The 19,078-nt window shown below is 45.4% G+C and overlaps 1 non-coding gene across 1 annotated transcript; it reads left to right on the top strand.

Moving 5' to 3' along the window:
- The first annotated feature begins 415 nt into the window (after positions 1-415).
- Positions 416-519, top strand: LOC112204918 (small nucleolar RNA U13). The gene has a single exon (XR_002938662.1). It is a non-coding gene; the product is annotated as a small nucleolar RNA U13 (small nucleolar RNA).
- Positions 520-19,078: the final 18,559 nt, after the last annotated feature.

Here is a 19,078-nt window from a genome sequence, read left to right as displayed (position 1 = left end):
TGAGACAAAAGGTTGGCCCTGGGATCCGCAGAGGTGGAGGCCAAGAGGAGGCCCCCAAGTGCACCTGTTCCAGGAATCCCAAGCTGAGAGCCAACCCTTCCCAACCAACCTTGCAAATAGTCACTGGCCCACCCATTCAGGTAAATGGAAAACCAGTGTAAATGAAGTAGCAGAGGCCCAAGATGTCCAACTGCCTCCAGCTTAGGAGCATTCCAAGGAGGGGAAAATATTTGACTTGTTGGTAAATCAATATTTGTGTTTCTGCGTAAAGCCAGGAGACTTACCTGCTCCTCAGTCTGGAATGGGTACCTGCAAAGTGGGAGGGAAGAGACAGCCTAGACTAGAATCTCAGCTCTGGACTTCCCTTAACCACCTCTCTGAGTGTCCTGAATTTCCTCATCTTAAGAAAGGGGAGGTCCTTTTGTAGTTCATAAGCGAGATGATTGGGTGTTCAGGCACATGTGTGAGATGTGCCTCCTTCAAACCTTGTTACAACGTCAGCACATTACCCGCCTGACATGAAAAAAAAAAAAAAGGAGGGGGAATAATAGTATCAACCTCATGGGGATTTCTGTGAAGATTAAATGAGCAAGTAAGTGCCAATTGCATAATACCAAGCACATCGTGAATGCCTGATACACTTCGGCCTTTTTAAATTGCTTTTATACTCATTCAGTATTTTATAGTTTACAAAGCATGTCCGCATATACGTATTAACTAATTCAGTCCTCACAGCATCCCTGTAAGGAAGTCATCATGGACTCCAAGTTTTGGAGACAGAACATCAAAGCTCAGGGAAATCTAATGACTTGCCCAAGGTCAATAATTCATATTTTTAAACAATCCAATCAAGACCAGTTGCTTGCTTAGGATTTTGACCATTTGGTACAGGTATCAAAAGCTAAACACCAAATGTGAATCATTACCCACTTCCTTGAAGTGTCTTGCCAAAAGGGTATGATTGTGGTTTCATGCTGACCTGACCTGCACCTGTACCTGAGCCAGACCAGAACTTGGCCCTGTATGGGGCGTTTGCAGGGTTGAAGATAGATCAGTGTCATTGTGCAAATTATTTCAAAGCCATGAGGATTCAGGGCTCTCTTGGAGCTCAGTGGAGAGTGTAGAGAAGAGGGTGACGATGTCACACATGAATAATGCATAGAGGGTGCTAAACTTCAGTTTAAGCAAGATCCAAATGCTCATTTCATCTTTGATTTCTCCTTCTGGCTGTGCCATTCCCCATAGCCACTGATCCCAGGGCTTTCTGCTGGAACTGTATGGCTGCCCGCTAAATTGGCTGTTCTTGATAGTGAATAGAAAGAGGAGGGGGGCTGGAGGCAGAGAGGAAAAAAAAGATAAGTTGAGGGGAGGGGATTAGGGAAGATGAAAGAGGGAGATGAGAGAAGGAAGCTCTTTCACTGTACTACACTTACGCAGACTGCCATGGACCCCGAGAACTTGGTGAGGTTTTGTTTCGGGAGAGCTTTTCCGGTCTTTTCACTGTGTGGCTGTCACAGACTGAACTCACTTCTCAAGAAGTGGGAGCGGTACAGGGCCGGGCCCCAGTCTGATGGGGAGACCAGCAGAGGAGTCCTGCCGTCATTTGCAGGGGAGTGAAAGGGGACTTTCAGACAGGGCAGAAGGCAGACTTTGCTCAGCATGACCCAAAGCCCAGCCTCAGGAGCTGAACACAAATATGGAAATAACAGCACAGATTCTGGGGATGTGACACAGGCGGCTTTTGCCCCGGCTGTGAATCTGGAAACAAATGAGAACTACAAAACCGGCTTGTTTGGTTTAGTGAGGAGGCAGGTACCAAAACAGCAAATGTCACCCTCCCCATTAAGCCTGGGCAGTTTAGATTCCCATTAGTCCTGGAAATGGGATACAGCCTCTGTGGGGTCAGAAGGCCAGAGGCTGCAGCAGCATTGTAGCATCAAGCGGGGAGAGAGGACACAGAAAGACTTGTGATGTTAGCCCTAGGTGGGGCCGGTCTGTTTTAAGGAGATGTTCCAAGTTCAAACCCAGGGAAGATGGGCTTTGGCAAGCACAACTGAAAAGATTTCCACTTGTCCCCTTCTTAAAAATCAGTAGGTAGACTGACTACTCTAGGATAAACTGCCAGCAGCTTTGTTTTCTTTGGGGCCGCCGTCTGAAGCAGCTGCAGCTGATTTTAATGAGACATAATAATATTCTATCAGTTCTGTGAGCTATAGACTGAGCCCACTGAGGGAACCTGCTCAACCCCCAAAATGATCAGACTTGTCAAAATATGATCATTTTGTTCCTTATTATAAATGAAAAGAAGATATGATTTAAGTGTCATCCTCTGGGTATGGGAGCTGGATTCCTATAAATCAATCATCCCAAATAAACTCTTTGGAGTGATGTCACTACAAATATGCTGCAAACAATTTCTTTAAACAAAGCATAAAAGTATTACTGTATCTCTGCAACGTCAAAATGGCTTTAGATATGCATTATTGGGTTGCTGGGGTGTTCTTTGGTTAAAATATGTTATTTATGGTGTTGCGCCTGACAGGCGAAGTCAGTGCTGACTGCCTGCTGGATAAACCTCCCTCTTGGTTGCCCGTCAGTCCCCAACAGTGAAAATGGTGAAAGAGGACGGGTGTCCAGGGCAGGGAGAGGTCCAAGAGCCAGGCTGGGGTCCCTAGACTTTGCATATGTGACATATTTCATCTTCATAATGGCTCCCATCATATTGAAGGGTGGTAAGCATATAATTTCAGGCTATAGCCTATTTGAATAGGATTTCCAGGTCTGTTACTAGCCATCAGACTTAGAAAATCATACGATGCCTCTTTCATTCAGTTTTCTTTCTTAAAATGGGGACAATGGTGACAACAATAACATCTAACTCTTCTGGTTTTTGTGCGGATCCAACAGGGGTAAACATGGGAAAGTACTTAGCATGGTGTCAGACACATGGTTGCACCAGGTCATGTTAGTTAGCTATTGTTATTATTATTAGAAACCCTGGGAGTTGCAGGGCATGGTGGCTCACGTCTGTAATCCCAGCACTTTGGGAGGCCAAGGCGAGCGGATCACTTGAGGTCAGGAGTTTGAGACCAGCCTGGCCAACATGGGGAAACCTCATCTCTTTACTAAAAATACAAAAATTAGCTGGGCGTTGTGGTGCATGCCTGTAATCCCAGCTACTGGAGAGGCTTAGGCACGAGAATCGCTTGAACCCGGGAGGCAGAGGTTGCAGTGTACCAAGATCACGCCACTGCACTCCAGCCTGGGTGACAGAGCCAGACTCCTTCAAAAAAAGAAAAAAAAAAAAAAGGAGAAACCCAGGGAATTTTCTGTCCCAAGGAGGTGCTATGGAGCAAAGCTATGCTCATAGACTGTAATCTGTCTTAACATGATGTCTTCACTTTATTCTGTCCAGAAAACTAGACTTGCAGAGGACAATGAACAACCCTATGCCATAGAGTTCTGAAGCCCCATCTTCCCCTAAGGTGCCTGCATCATCGGTCTCAGAAAGAAGGCAGTGTAGGGAAGGAGGTGACGTACTAAGAGTTTTTCCGCAAAGTAGATTTGTCTATTAAGCCCCATGTCACCGGCTTTCCATCTCTCTACACTCACCTGGACAGGCATTTCTTCCATGCCACATTTTTGTAGCGCTCCAATCTGTCCACATTTTAACAACCTTGTACCTCAGTCGAGATAGAGCCTGAAAAGTTTAATATCATGTCAAATGAGAGAGCCAATAAAACTTGACATTATTAATATGATGTCAAGGGTTTTTTTTCCCAACTGCTTAGGGAAAAAACATTGTGTCCCATTAAGTTGAGCTCCTTGCACTGAGAAATATTAAGTGACTTTTCAATGACTACCAGCTGGAACTATTAGTTTTCTTCATAAGCATTGCTGCCGTCGATTCTGAGAGGCCAGTTGAGAACCTTTTATGAAGATGCTGGATGAGCTGGTGCAATCAGAAAAGCTTTTAGGTTTCCCTGGGATCCCTCTTTAAGTGGGGCTGTGTATGGAAATGGGGATATGAATTATTAAAAGGCTTAAATACATTTGGCTGAGAGAGCATGGGCTTCATACTCCCTCTGTCCATTTATCCCCAAAGGACTGCAGTAGCCTTTCAGGACAATCTGGTGTGGACTGGAAAACCAAGGCCAGAGTCCTGGAAAGAGGAGCACACAGTGCTTCCCTCCCTGCCTGGCACCCCCTGCCCCAGCCGTCAGCGGCATCACGGTGGATACAAGAGCTGCTGGTGTGGTGCGGCCCACTGTTCCGCCCTGGCAAGGGAGGGGGCATGAGTGCCCACAGCTGCTCCTGGCCCTTGCTCACACTGGGCTTCTGGGAAGGACGCTGTCAGGAAGCTGTTGGGGGCCTCTGTTTCCCTTGGCCGGGGTCCATGGTTGCTTCACAGCACGTGGCTTTCCATGTCGGAGTCCCTTCCCGGGAAGAGGTCAGGACTTAAAATAAGCTGGTGTGACTCATGTCTGAGTTGGGAGATGCCTCGTGCAAGTGCTGGCTTTTCAGGAATGTGCAGCTGGGGCAGCTGAAAAGAAAGCTCCAGAGGCTCAGACCTGGATTTCCAGAGTCTTTTGGCTGCTCAAGCCCAAATAAGATTGTTTCAACTGTTCCTACATCTGGACTGTTCAGACACCAGCATTTCTCCTAGGCTTTCTTATCCCCAGGGAAGCTGTTTCTGTAGCATTTACACCATATCCAACCCCACTCCAACACCATTTGGCTACCCACCCAAGTGTTTCATCACTTTCATTGTGGATGACTTTTATAGTTCCTAGCTGTGACACCTTCTAAGAGGTATACCTGTGTTCTTAATCTCAGGAATCCAGTGAGCTGGCTACAGAGGCAGTTGCAAGCTGGTGCTTATTTATGTAAGACTGGAGTGTTTATTATAGGGTTGTATTCCTTTAGTGAGATCAAAAAAATAAGAGATGGATGGCAAACAGAACAGTCCTTATTTAGACTTCTGTGATGTTCCAGTTGACATACTTCCCCCTTGCCCTTTGCCCCCACTCATCCTGCACCATCTGGGGGCACATGACCCCAGGGATAGCAGATGGAAGGCAGCTTGCTCTTCTTAAATTTCACCCAACTCTTAGAGACCTCTAGGGAAAATACCCTTGGGATGGTTCCTTGGGGGCACCTTGAGCACTCAAACCCCAACACTGTGGTCAGGAGCAGCTGATGAGGAAAATCCCTGTCCATGGACTTCTCTCTTCTCCATGGAAGTTCAGGATTGGATGATTCAGCCAAGGGCAAGGAGGTTGGGTGAGAAATTTGTCTTGTACAGGTATAGCGTAATTGACAGCAGCTACTCCTCTCTGCTTCCATTGATCTCAAGATAAAACGGAAGACAATTATTATTATTGTAGAAGGAATTTAGTTCAAATGCTGGAAGAATCTCCCAGCTCCCAAGATGGTGGCCTTCATGAAGCTGTGAAATCTCTAGTGCAGGGGGTCCCCCTGTTCTGAGCTCTTAGCTTCACCCCAGCTCAAATCCGACAATTCCTAAGCAGCACCTTTCTTTTTCTGGGACATGATCTAGAAGGCTCATATAGCTTACTTGGGATTTTGAAGTGATAACTCCAAGAAAATTGGGAAAGAGTCAAGTGAACCTTGGATAAAGAATGAAATAGAGGCTGGGTGCAGTGGCTCGTGCCTGTAATCCCAGAACGTTGGGAGGCTGAGGCAGGTGGATCACTTGAGGTCAGGAGTTCAAGACCAGCCTGGCCAACCTGGTGAAACCCCATCTCTACTAAAAATACAAAATTTAGCCAGGCCTGGTGGCACGCGCCTGTAGTCCCAGCTACTCAGGAGGCTGAGGCAGGAGAATCGCTTGAATCTGGGAAGCAGAGGTTGCAGTGAGCTGAGATCGTGCTACTGCACTCCAGCCTGGGTGACTAAGCGAGACTCTGTCAAAAAAAAAAAAAAAAAGAATGAATGAATGAAATAGAAACAGGTCTGCAAACCTGGGCTACTGTGGGAAAGGATGGAAGACTGAAAAACAAGAGACTCCATCACAATTGTTCAGAAGCAAATTCAACTCTACCTCTGGGCTTTGGTTTCCAGGAAAATAAGATCTGCCTGGACCTATATTAGAATTGTTGTTAGGATCCAGTGAAATCATAGATAGAAACATCTCAGGAAAAAATGTGAATTACTTAAAAAATATAGAGGATTACCACTCTTACCAGTCCACCTTCCCGCTCGGAGCTGACAGTGAGGATGTCCCCCAATGGTGGGAGGTAGAATCAGATGACATTTAAGATCCCCTTCACCTCTAAGAGTGTATGGATATATTCTCATTTTTCCCCCTGTAGGTTTCACTTAGCTCACTCTTCATTTTGAGGCAGGGCAAGGGAGCAGAGTATATGAGCTGGCAACTCTCAGTCTACTTAGAGCAAAGACTGACATCAGGGACACACGCTGCAACACAGACAAACCCTGGGGACATTATGCTAAGTGAAATAAGCGAGGCACAAAAAGACAAATGCTATATGATTCCCTTTCTGTGACATACCTAGAATGGACAAAGCCGTAGAGACAGAAAGTAGAATGGTGGTTACCAGGGGCTGTGGGGAGTGGGATGAGGAATTAATGTTTAATGGGTATAACGTTTCAATTCAAGAGGCTAAAAAAGTTCTGGAGATGGATGGTGGCGATGCGTGCACAACAATCTGAATATACCTAATACCAGTGAGCTGCACACTTAAAAATTGTGAAAATGGGCCAGGCGCGGAGGCTCATGCTGTAATCTCAACACTTTGGGAAGCTGAGGCAGGTGGATTACTTGAGCTCAGGAGTTTGAGACCAATCTGGGCAACATGGAGGAACCTTGTCTCTACAAAAAATACAAAAAAAAAAAAATTAGCTGGATATGGTAGCATGTGCCTGTAGTCCCAGCTACTCAGGAGGCTGAGGTGGGAGGATCACTGGAGCCCGGGAGGCCAAGGCTGCAGTGACCATGACCGTACCACTGCACTCCAGCCTGGGGGACAAAGTGAGACCCTGCCTCAAAAAAAAAAAAAAAAAAAAAAGGTTAAAATGGTAAATTTTGTCATGTATATTTAACCACAATTTAAAAAATCCCTGACATCAAGTCATACAGCTATGAAGTAATAAATTCCAATTCAAACCTAGGAGTAAGGTTTAGCCACTAAAATATACTGTCTGTCATGACAAACTGACCTGCCACCGTCCCCTTATGATTTGGGAAGGCTATCTCATTCATTGTCCCATTGGTGAGGGCAGCAAGAAAGGATTCCACAATGGTGTGGGGTTGTCATCAGTGCCCCCTAAGCACCCAATGTTGTACATGTCACAGAATCTGGGATTTTAAGAAAGCCTTAAGTTTGTGTTATCGCAGCTGGGGTAGCTCAAGACCATCCTTGGGCCCAGCAATTGGAGGCGTTCTCCCAAGCAAATGGAAGGAATTGTCTCTCTCTCCCTTTTGCTGCAGCTCAACCTTTCTTCACCTTCCTGCTTTAATGACTTAATCAAGTGGCAGATGAGAGGAACTGATCCATGCAAAGGACAGAAGTTTCAACAGGATGTGTGGAACCCACTGCTGCTCCCTTCCCCTGCCCCAGAGTCACCGCCCTACCAGAGAAAGATGGGGGAGACAGAAAAAGAACAGAGAAAAAGGCGAGAGAGATTTTGTACCCTTAAGCCTCCACTGCCGCAGTTCAAAAGACCAATCTTTACTGAAAATAAATTTAAAGGAGAATTTTTGATGTATATTATGGTCTCTGGTGGTTGACAAGAGCACTGCCGGCAGTGTATGGAGTTATGCAAAGCCAAAGTGGGATTACTTAAAAGTGTCTGTAGTGCTTTGATTAACTGGTGTGTATTTTATTTTTTATATGACACAATCACTAGGCCTACATTGATAATATCTTGCTATTATTGTTTGACAGTTGAATCTCCCTTTTTCCTATCACTTGGAAGTGGGCTTTGTGCAGTTTTGGGCAAGGAGCAGAGGATCAAGATGATCCCCAAAGGGATAAAAATGAGATGTGGTCCCAACTTCTCATTTAAAAAAAAAAATAAAAGCAGTGTATAAAAGCCCCAGGACCTGTCGTAGAAAATGAAGAACCGACAGATCAGACAATAGAGACTCAAACAGATGGCCAAGTGCATGGGCTGAAAGAGAGTCCAAACTACCTTCTGAGGTTTCTTATGCCTGTCTGGAAAATATCCCCCCATGAATACATCCTCTGGGAGTCAGAGGATGCCCCACCTTTCTCTGTTCTGCTTTGGGACACAGGCTCCGGAATGCTACAAATTGCATTTCTCCTTTGCCAGTTAGCTCCTCCTTGGCTCTGCATCTAGCGGGAGCTGGAGGGAGATGAGAAAGCTGGAGGAGATGAGAAAGGATTTGTTGCTCCCTATTTGCCTGGTGCTTCTGCCAGTGTCGTGCCCGGAGAGAAGCTCTGTGCCTCCACAGCAGTAATTGCTTCCAACTGACAGCTTCGTTGGCTCTCCCAGTACCAGCCTCACTGCACGCCCCCCAAGAGGTCACAGCACCAGCCAGGCAGTGCCCCCTTCTTGGACATCTGAGTCCCCACTCCACAGAGCCCCTTCCCAAGCTCCTAAGATATTAGCAGCAGCTGGGTCACACCTCAGAACTCTGAGCCTTGGGGCCCCTCCTTCAAGCTTCAGAGGCAGCAGCAGCACCCAGGCAGCACCCCCAGCTTTGAGGTGTAGCTCCAAGCACTGCAGGGTTCCTCCTTGGAGCTTCTAGGTTCTGGTAACCCCAGGTTCTCCTCATTGTTCACCAGACCTAGGTAAGGACTGCTTCCTTCCATTTAAGCAAGCCCCTGTATAACATATTTTCTGTTGAAATGCCTGGAGTGGTTTCTGTTTTTCTGACTGTACTCTGCTCCTTGAAACAAAGTTGTCTGAGCACTTGGGGCCAAGGGATGGAGGATTGCATCATCCTCCTTAAGGCAAAGATGATGCAGACCAGGACTTGGGCCTGGCTGGGCAGCATTCCTGAGGCTCACAAAGCCCAGGAAGAGAGGCCCATCAAGCCAGTTCACCACCTCACAGGGTATGAATAATTCTAATGGAGGTAAGGATACCAACTGTGGTGGCTGAGAAACCTGGAGAATCCTCTTCACTCCACTGGGCAGGAAATGAAAGGTGAGGCAAGGAGAAAATCCACTCAGGGCCAGACATGGTGGCTCACACCGGCAGTCCCAGCCAGCACTTTGGAAGGCTGAGGCAGGAGAACCACTTGAGACTGGGAGGTCGAGGCTGCAGTGAGCCATTGTCATACCACTGCACTCCAGTCTGGGTCACAGAACAAAACCCTGTCTCAAAACAAACAACAGCAACAAAAAACCCTCACTCAGGCCTTGCCTTGGAAACTCTCTAGAATGAGGAAATAGGCCCTTGGGATGCATCCTCTTCGTTCATAGAATGGGCAGAGCAGCTGTTTTCCTGGCTGGCTTTTCCCAACTGAGTCTCTTGCCATCCCCCTCTGGAGCTCACAAAAACAAACTCAGAGATTTATTTTTCTTTATAATTTCCTGAGATCTCATAAGTACTAGTCTGACTCTCCCTGCACCCTAGTTCCTTACATCCTCTGCTCACGCACACACTGCACCATGGAGGGTCTTGTCTAAAGCCTGAGCTGAGAATTCCATCGTTGACCCCATCCTCCACATCCATTGGTGTCTAAAAATAGAAGCCAAGTCTCTATTGTCACTGTGCTAGGAGGTTATGTGTTTGAAGGCAAAATATACACTCTGGTGTTCATGGGCACAGCCCTTCTGCTCTCCCACCTGCCCTGGTATAAGCTTGAGGCTTTGGGGAGTCATTTTATTTCCTCCCCAGCCAGATTCGCTATCTGAACTTCCTCCAAACATAGTGGGGAGTCTTCTATTCTTAAAAGATAACTATGACATTTCTTTATTCTTTAGCTCTGTATGTCCTCTGGTTCATTCAGGTAGATCCCCTTTTAGCATTGTAAAGTCAAAAGACCTGGCCTCTCACTAGCTGTGTGACTTCTGGTGAATTGATTAATCTCTCTGAGTTCCAAACTCTCTCACTTGAAAATCCCGGCAAAGATTGTCTATTTCACAGGGCTGTCGTGAGGGTCAAATACGATAATATATGTAAGGGCATTTTGTGCACAGTAAAGTCCTGTACAAATGGGAGGTGATATTATTGCAACAGTTGCTGCCCAAGCCACTCACTGCATTATTATTATCTAAGTCCTCCTTCTGGTGCTTTAAACTCATTTCTTTTTGCTCTGTCTGGTTGGGTTATGGCTGTTGATTTCTCCCTGGGGCTCCAGCTGCAGACAGGAGAAGGCTGAATCAGCCCTGTGTTTCCAGTACTGATTCTAAGAACTCTCTCCAGGCCTCTAGCCCCACCAGGCTCCCCAGAGCATGGCCCAAGCTGTCCCTGGGGGGCCATATTTTTAGGCCTATCCAGTTCCAACTGTGAAGCTTCTTCAGACCCGGCTGGCAGGAGCCCAGGCAGCGTGTGCATGAATCATAACTGCCTGTGGTCCCATTATGCAGGTCAGGGTGGCTGCGGAGGAGGCAGGGCCCTGACCTCAGAGGTCCGGGATTATTTATTGCCTTTGGCCTCATGGGCTAATTTGGGCCTCTGCCCAGCCCGGGGGAAATGTCTTCATCTTCCTTCTTCCCCAAGGGCAAGGTGAATTCAACTCTCTTTATTGTCTACCTCATAGGAATAAAAGATGGGGGCTGGCGGGGAGGGGAGAAAAAATGTAGCACTCCCACGAACAACATCCTATACTAAATTCTGCAGTAAAAAAAAAATTGGGCCAGGCGCAGTGGCTCACGCCTATAATCCCAGCACTTGGGGAGTCCAAGGTGGGCAGATCTCTTGAGGTCAGGAGTTTGAGAGCAGCCTGGCCTACATGGCAAAACCCTGTCTCTCCTAAAAATACAAAAATTAGCTGGGCATGGTGGCAGGTGCCTGTAATCCCAGCTACTTGGGAGGCTGAGGCATGAGAATCACTTGAACCTGGGAGGTGGAGGTTGCAGTGAGCTGAGATTATACTACTGCACTCCACACTGGGTGACAGAATGAGACTCCGTATCAAAAAAAAAAAAAAAATTAAACAGAGAACCCCAGCCCTCAGGGAGTTTATAAAGGGAATGAAAATCACCTATGGGAACAATCTTAGCCCCTTACAATTGATCTAATAGCACGCATGCTAAAACAGTGCCAGGCAGTGGGAGCATCAGATCTAGGAAGGATTAAGGAAGGTGAGAGGCAATCAGGAAATATTTCTTAGATAACATCCCCTTTTTCTTTCTTTTTTAAACAAGTGCTTTGCAGAAAATTAGAAAATGAATATGTAAAAAGAAGAAAATAAAAATCACCCATAATCCCTACCTGAGGATAATGACTCTCTACAGGTTGATCTATGCCATTCCAGACATTTTCCGATACATGTATTTATATTCATACAATATTAATAAAAATCAAATTATTCTGGGTGTACTATTTTATAACCTACTTATTTCACTTAATTTCTTGTGTCAATAGATATATATCTTCATTATTTTTAATGACTGCTAAGAATTCTCTTGCATGGATGTAAAAGAGAATGTGTATGAATTTTGCCAGTCGTCTGTTATTGGACATTTCAGAGATTTCCAGTTTGTGCCACCTTAAACAATGCTTCACTGAACCTTCTGGTGCTTAGCTCTTTATGGACATGTATGATTATTTCTTTAGGATAAGTTCCTAGAAATAAAAGCACTGAGCCAAAGGATAAACATATTTCTAAGGCATTTATTATCCTCTGTCAAGTTGTCCCTTGCATTTTGCACCAAGGTACACTTATAATCAAATGAAGAATGTGAAGATTTAAATTAGGCTTCGAGGCCAGGCACCGTGGCTCATACCTGTAATCCTAGCACTTTGGGAGGCCAAGGCAGGCAGATTGCTTGAAGCCAGGAGTTCAAGACCAGCCTGGCCAACATGGTGAAACCCTGTATCTACCAAAAATACAACAATCAGTAGTCCCAGCTACTTGGGGGGCTGAGGCATGAGAATCGCTTGAACCCAGGTGGCAGAGGTTGCAGTGAGTCGAGATCGTGCTACTGCACTCCAGCCTGGGCAACAGAGCGTGGATCTGTCTCAAATATAAATAAATTAGGCTTTGAAAGTGGGGAGAGATATGGATTGGAAAACAGGTATGGAGACAAACTTGGGATAGGGAAAACAGGTATAAGGCATTGAGATGTGGTCTAAACAAGTCATTTCTTTATTATTAATTTTTTATAGAGAGACAGGGTCTCGCTTTGTTGCCCAAGCTGGTCTTGAACTCCTGGCCTCAAGCTATCCTCCCACCTCAGCCTCGCAAAGTGCTAGGATTATAGATGTGAGCAATCACGCCCAGCCAAGTCATTTCTTTATTCAACAAACATTCATCTAATGTTGGCTGTGAGACAGGCACTATGCTCGACACACAAACACACACAAAAAAGCCTTTGAGAAAGGGGATTAGAAGGAATATGGGTTTGGGCTTGGTTAAGCATCTGTGTTGGGAGTAATGGAAAGTAATGGAAAAATGCCTCATGGGTGCACTTGGAAGGCTTGGCTGAGTAGTGGGATGAGGCCTGGCTCTGACCTTCTATGGAGTAAAGTTTAGGGGTCAACACTGAGGCCTTGAGTAATAGACACCTACATTGCAATCCTGGCTCGGCCACTGTCAATGTTTAGCCATGTAACTTAACCTTGAGAGGCTCATGTCTTTAGCTTCAAATATGGGGAATATAACCGCTACCTCATTTGGCTGTTGTGAAGGCAAAATAATCTAAGTCATGTTAAGGGCTGAACAGAAATGAAGTAAATGCTCAATAACCATTGACCATCATTACTGCATTGGTGGGAAGTGGACAGGTTGGTGCAGGTCTGAGAAGATGTAATGGACCCCACACCCCCAGCTCAGTGACACATTGCGTTCTGGTCTACCTACATTCTCTGTATAGCCACTGGGCCCCTTTAATGCTGACCTCAGGGGATGATGTGGAGTGATCCAGCTGGCTCTCTGATAGGGCAAAAAGAAATAAAGCAGAAGACAAAAACAAATAAGAATATCGCCCACCCCCAGTGGCCGTGAGGTCCTGAGGCTGGATCACTTCTGTTCGCCCAACACTACTCCTGCCTGCTGTTGCAATGGGCCTGCTGGCCAAGTTTGCAGGAGCCGCAGTGGAGGCTTGCTCCTGTCTCACACAACAGGTACCACAGGGAGTCTCTGTGAGCCTGTGATCTACCTATTTGTCCAGTGACTGCCTGTCAATCTCCCTCAGTGTCACTTCCGATAAATAGCTCAGAGAGAGCGACACCTTGATACATCAATTCCATCTGAGATTCCCCTGACAGGCCTCCCAGCGTCTGAATCATCTGGGTGATTCATGGCCCAGCATAAGCACCGATGAACCCTTTCAACCACGGCTGGGCGCTGCATCAGCCTCACGCTCGTCAAACAGACTCCAGGCTCCTCCTCAGACCAGCCTCGTTTTACTGTCTCCTACCTACTTCCCAAGGATGAGAGGAATCTGTTTGTCCATCCTTTTAGTAAACATGAATCAATCCAGGGCTAGCAGAGGCTAAAAGAGAAAGGGAGAGGACTGAAATCATCGTCACAAGATCCAGGTTCTGGAACTGTTTCTGTTACCAGCATTCCTGCAGCTCCTAAAAAGTCATTTAACCTCTGTTAGATGGGATAACTACAAACATCTCTATTCCACACATAAGAAGATATACAGGTAAAGAATCGTAGAACGTTAACCTCAAAGGAGAGGTCTTCAAGATCATCAGGTTTAACTGTCTTTATATTTATTCACTGAACAAATACTTACTGAGCGTCTATTATGTGCCAAGAACCATTCTAGCATTGGGAATATATCAGTCAACAAACAGACAAAAATATCCTACACTCATGTGGCTTACAACCTTTATGAGAAGAGACAGAGAGCAAACTAAATAAATAAGTAAAATAGATAGTATATTAGATGGTGATAGGCACTAGGGAGGAAACTACATCAGAATAAAAGGAATGGAGATTATTTGGGTTTAATTTTAAATAGGGTAGTCAGAGATGGCCTCCCTGAGAAGGTGATCTTGGAATAGATCTGAAGGAGGTTAGAGAGCAAACCATGAGGCTCTCTGGGGAAATGTGTTCCAGGCAGAGGAAATGATAAGTGAAAAGACCCTAAGGAAGGAATTGCCTGGTGTGTGCCAGGAAAAGTGAGAAGGCCCACGAGGCTGGAACAGAATAAAAACAGAGGAAGTACCAGAGGTCAGCTCACCTAGGGCCTTGTTGCCTTTCCAACTTTGGATTTTATGCCAGGGGAGATACTGGAAGGTTTTGAACAGAGGAGTGACATGGCCTGATTTATGTGTCAACAGGTTCACTCTGAGGCTGTGCTAGGAATAATACCAACAGTAATAAAAGCTAATGCTTACGTAGCACTTCCTATGTGCCAGGCACCATTTTAAGTCCCTTCTGCATATTAAATCCTTTAATCCTCACAACAACTCTTAAGACGTAGGTCCTAGCATTGTTCCCATTTTACACCAAGAAAAGGAAAGCACAGAGAGGTTATAAGTAACTTGTCTAGGTCACACAGCTAGTCAGCCACAGCGCCAGGTTTTCAATGGAGGCAGTTTAGCTCCAGATTCTGTGCTTTTCCCACCCTACTCTGCTGCTCGATCAGGGCAAAGGTGAAGGCAATTAGTAGCAGTGATAGGGGCCTAGGAAAAGGTGGCTGTAGTGGAGAGAATGGATCAGATTCTGGCTGTCTTTGAAGGTAAAACCAATAGGTTTTGCTGTCAGATCAGATGTGGGTGGAGTAGAGAGAGGATTCAAGCAACTGGATGGACGGAGTTGCTTCTAACTGAAGTGGGGAAGATCAGAAGAAGAGCAGGAGTTTGGTTTGGGACACACTGAACTTCCCATGGAACAACTGAGTCACAGAGACAGGAGCTTGGAAGAAAATGAGGAGCCAAGAATCTCAAATATTTGCTCATTGCCATAGAGCTAGTTAGGAAAGGGAGGTTAAACCTTCTGGGTAGGAGCTTTTCCCCCTCTTTGTGTTTCTAAGCACCTTTTCCATTCACCGCGGGGAACCCAATCTACAGTCACACGCCATTTGTCTATCAAAGTGGAAATCAGGCACTGGCTCCAGAGTGAAGAGCCTTCTCTTCACCTCGTCATCCCTTGCTCATCATCCCTTGCTCGGGGTGACAGTGTATGCATGCTAAGGTCTGCAGTGGGAAGGGGATTCCAAGGGGGCTGGTAACCTAGGAGACTATCCCCAAGTGGTAAGGAAGAGACAGCTTTAAATGTTTACAAAAGTCTATGATTTCTCCCACTACAAAGGGAAGGCCCCCAAGACCTGCTGGAGCTGGGGCATTTGGCCATCACAGAAGGCCATTCCATGTAGCCTGGGAAGGCAATTACAGCCTCTGCCGTGTGGAGCTGGATAGAGCTGCCGGTGTTTATTTGGGTGGTGAGCTGCTATTTAAAATCAGGCTTTGTTTCTGAAAATGAGACAGCTGGGGCTACATTTGGTGGATAAAGACATTTTGTTGAACTTTCAAAATGGGGTATTATTTTCCATTTACACTTATTTCACGGAGAATTGTAAGAAGATGAGATTGTAGACATGTCTGTGATATGCAGTAATGAGTGATGGATCTTTGAAGGTAAAAATATCTCTAGGATATTTCTTTTTCTTTTTTTTTTTTATCTCCTCTCTCTCTCCTCCAGGCCTCAGGTTGGGTGGGTTTAGGTTTTGTTTTGTTTTGTTTTTTAATATCAAAATGGAGAGTGTCTCTAGTGGGAGTATAGACTGTTCTATGCTCAATGTTTGTCTTAATAAAGGTTAAAAGAAATGAAATAATATTAAAAAGGCTCTCAGGAGACAGGAGCACCAGATGCTTCCAACTCCCTGGACTGCTGCAGAAGAAGGCAGGATAGCAAGACTGGGGAAACTACAGGGCAAACAGAGTGGCTGATCCCTCCAGACCACCCAGCCCCAGCCTGAAAAACTCAGGAAACAAAGGAACAAGCAAAGGCGGAGAGGGCTGGAGAAGCAGACAAAGAAAAGGAGAGGAATTCAGATGCCAAGAAGATGCTTCTCCCTCTCTCCACATTCAAGGCCCTCTCTTTCTCTGGGGACTGGCATCGGGAAGGGTATGTATCCCAGAGGAGTCAAATTCGATATCTTCCCCTCTCTCTACCTTCTCTTAATTGCTTTGGAAGAAAACCAAGAAAAGAGATATCAGAAGGAAGAAAAACATTCAGCTTGGTTTTCCTGGATAAGAGCTTGTATAAAGAAATCCAATGATGTTTATTGAATAAATAAACGAATTAATCATTAATCTATCAGGCAGTATATCAAAGAATCAATACATGAATCAGGGAATGAATTAGGAAATCAGTGAATCTGGCATAAATTCTCAGATTTCTTAACCTCCTGCTTTAGCACACAGACCTCTCTATCTTTGCGTATTGACAAAGGTCAGTATCCTCCATTAAAAAAAAAAAAAAAAAGAAGAAGAAGGAACTCACCACTGTCAAAAGCCTGAATCTCACTATGTACTTATGAAAATACTGGAGAGACCCCCTACCCTTCTTAGGGAGGAAAGGAAATATTTTCCAATATACTGAGTTCAAAGCAGACACTGCATGCTTGTAGCTTAACCCTGTCACAGGGCAGGGTTAAACTTTCAGTGTTGCAACTTTTGAAGGTCCTTTTAACTGTGCTTTGCTTCTCCGAATGTTTCAGATACAACTACCCTGCACCCTATCACTACTAACTGGGCAGGGTCTATGTCTTCTTCCTCTTGGTGTCTTCCTGCATCTGTAGTGGCCAGGACTGTGGTGGGAACATAGTGGCCATCAGTAGATGCCTCTTCAGTTGAATTCAAAGTAGTCATGTCCAGTGTGGTGACCCCTCAAGGATCTAGAACTAGAAATACCATTTGACCCAGCAATCCCATTACTGGGTATATACCCAAAGGATTATAAATCATGCTACTATAAAGACACATGCACACGTATGTTTATTGCAGCACTATTCACAATAGCAAAGACTTGGAACCAACCCAAATGTCCTTCAATGATAGACTGGGTAAAGAAAATGTGGCACATATACATCACGGAATACTATGCAGCCATAAAAAAGGATGAGTTCATGTCCTTTGCAGGGACATGGATGAAGCTGGAAACCATCATTCTCAGCAAACTATCACAAGGACAGAAAACCAAACACCACATGTTCTCACTCATAGGTGGGAACTGAAAAATGAGATCACTTGGACACAGGGCAGGGAACATCACACACTGGGGCCTGTGGGAAGGGGGGGGAAAGGGGAGGGATAGCATTAGAAGAAATACCTAATGTAAATGACAAGTTGATGGGTACAGCAAACCAACATGGCACATGTATACCTATGTATCAAAGCTACACATTGTGAACATGTAGCCTAGAACTTAAAGCATAAAAAAAAATAAAAACAGCAAAGTACTCATGTCAGTATTTCCAGCTTTTCTCCCAAAGACCATATTTTATGAAGCTACAAGCAGATGCTAATCAATGGTCAATTGTGAACAGCAATTCTATTATTTAAGGCCAAATACCCTGGAGTCATCCTGAGGTCTGCCTGGGATAAAACTCATAAATTCCCCTGGCATTGGAACCAGGCTAAAAGAGACAACAGCAACTTGCCAATTAACTCTTCCTAATGCCTTGAAGTAGCTGAGAACTTGGATGCATAAGATTCCATTGAGAGAAAGTGTCCTGCCTTTTGAGCTGGGGGCAATAAGATCATAAGAAGCAGGAAGGGAAGAGATATTTGTCTCTGAGAGCATAATTTATATTCAATAAATTAAGAAGGGCCACCCGGGGATCCGACACTCAAGTATGGAGTAGGAAGCTAAAAGAAATTCTCCAGTCTGGGAAGAAAGGACTACATGAAAGCAGAAAATGGCCCAGACATCCTGAGCAACAGAGAGTAGATCAGTAGATGATTTTCAGGGGCTTTATTTGGACAAGGGGTGGGGTGATCTGCTTCGGGACCCCATCTTTGTTTAATGGGGATGGAGTGAGAGATGAAGTGGGAGACAGAGGGAAGAGAGGCCAGAGAGACTCCTGTTGTGCTGAGGAGGCAACAGGCTATGCTGTGAGTGATACATAAGGTGCTCCAACTTCTTTTCCACACCTAGAAGCTGAAATGTTCTTCCCTGATATTAGGCCATGGGGGAATAAGTTCGGCCTGAAGACTGGAGAATCCTAGAATTCTAAGAAGGAAGGGCTTGTAGCGATTGCCCTGACCGATCCCACTATCTTACCAATAAGGCGACTCAAGCTCCGAGATGGGAGAGTGAACGTCTGTACCTGAGCTCACCTCCCTTTCCATAGTGCTCTATAAGTTCACACCTCCCACGTTCATCCTCCCCCAGGCAAGTAGGCAGATGTTAAAGAAAAGCCTGCCACATTTCAGATCACTTTTTTCTCTTTTTTTTTTATTGCCTCGCAAATGAGACCTGGATTTTGAAAATACCATCTCCAGCCCTGACAAGTTTGAAAACTTGCAGAATGAGGAGGAGGGCACAGGGATCAGGAGGCTTCCAGGAGGTAAGGAGCTGGTCTCCCCCTGCTTAGAATGTAAGGACATGCCTGGTGCAGTGGTTCCCAAATGCCAGTCCCATAAGGGGGGACTTGGGAAGCCTGTTAAAAATATTGAAAACCTTGGCCACCCCTGAGAATTCTGATTCCATACATCTATCCCATACATCTAGTGTGGGAATCTGTATATTTAATGAGCACCTTAGGTGATTCCTATCCATGGGTTTGGGAGAGGAGATTGCTCAGACAAAAGCAGAGAAGCATGGCCTCCAACCTGCTGCATAGATATATGTGGTTTCTTTTGTCCATCCATAAAATGGGAAGGAGAGTCCCCACTCACACCTTCTGGCCCCCCTAATGGGTCAATGAAGACAAACAAAAACAAATGACTCAGAAGAGGCACTGCACTCCTCTGAAGATGCTCTGTGTAT

This window comes from Pan troglodytes, chromosome 9 (genome assembly GCF_028858775.2).
Source record: "Pan troglodytes isolate AG18354 chromosome 9, NHGRI_mPanTro3-v2.0_pri, whole genome shotgun sequence".
In the NCBI taxonomy this organism is placed as follows: domain Eukaryota; kingdom Metazoa; phylum Chordata; class Mammalia; order Primates; family Hominidae; genus Pan; species Pan troglodytes.
The sequence above is the reverse complement of the archived record's forward strand: the minus strand, read 5'-3'. Positions and strand labels throughout refer to the sequence as shown.